Genomic DNA, 633 nt, shown 5'->3' on the forward strand with positions numbered 1-633 from the left:
GAAGGATGGAGAGTGAGAGAGCGACGATTGTGAGAAGCGAAGAAACATCGAGGCATTTGTGCTCTTTTTTCGGGTACTTGCATCCATTCTAATGTTCCTGGCTGTCTTCTTGCAGCGGCTAGAATCGGGGCGCTCCCTTCGCTTTGATCCGTCCGACGCAGCAGTTCCCTCGAGCGGCCACTTTCACCGAGGCTCGAGTCATCATTGAGAGGTTTGTGATGTAGCATCTAGCAGCAAAAGATCGCGAGAGAATGGAAACGAAGAAAACGGAAGAAGGAGTAGTCGCGGTTTGAAGGTCCTTTTTTCGACCGCTTCCTACATCCAGATCTCTAACAGGACCGCTCAGAAGACCTTGGGGGAGTTGTGGAGCAACGACTGAGCGAGCGATATATCGAGACATCTCAACCAACTGACGGACCTAGAAAAAAAAAGAGAGCATAAACCTAGAGAGTGCGCATGTTTTGCCACAGGGCAAAGTCGAATAGCGCTGCCGGCATTGGCCATCGCTCAAAGCTACTGCAACTAAGCAAGAAGAAAGTCATTGAAAAGCTGGCGATTGGTATTGCAGCGAAACTGGCGGCATCGGCAAAGGATCGTGGGGTTCGTTGTATCTGACGGTCGCTTACTTGGCCA

The sequence above is a fragment of the Varroa destructor genome, unplaced genomic scaffold (genome assembly GCF_002443255.2).
Source record: "Varroa destructor unplaced genomic scaffold, Vdes_3.0 BEIS01000006.1, whole genome shotgun sequence".
Lineage (NCBI taxonomy): Eukaryota > Metazoa > Arthropoda > Arachnida > Mesostigmata > Varroidae > Varroa > Varroa destructor.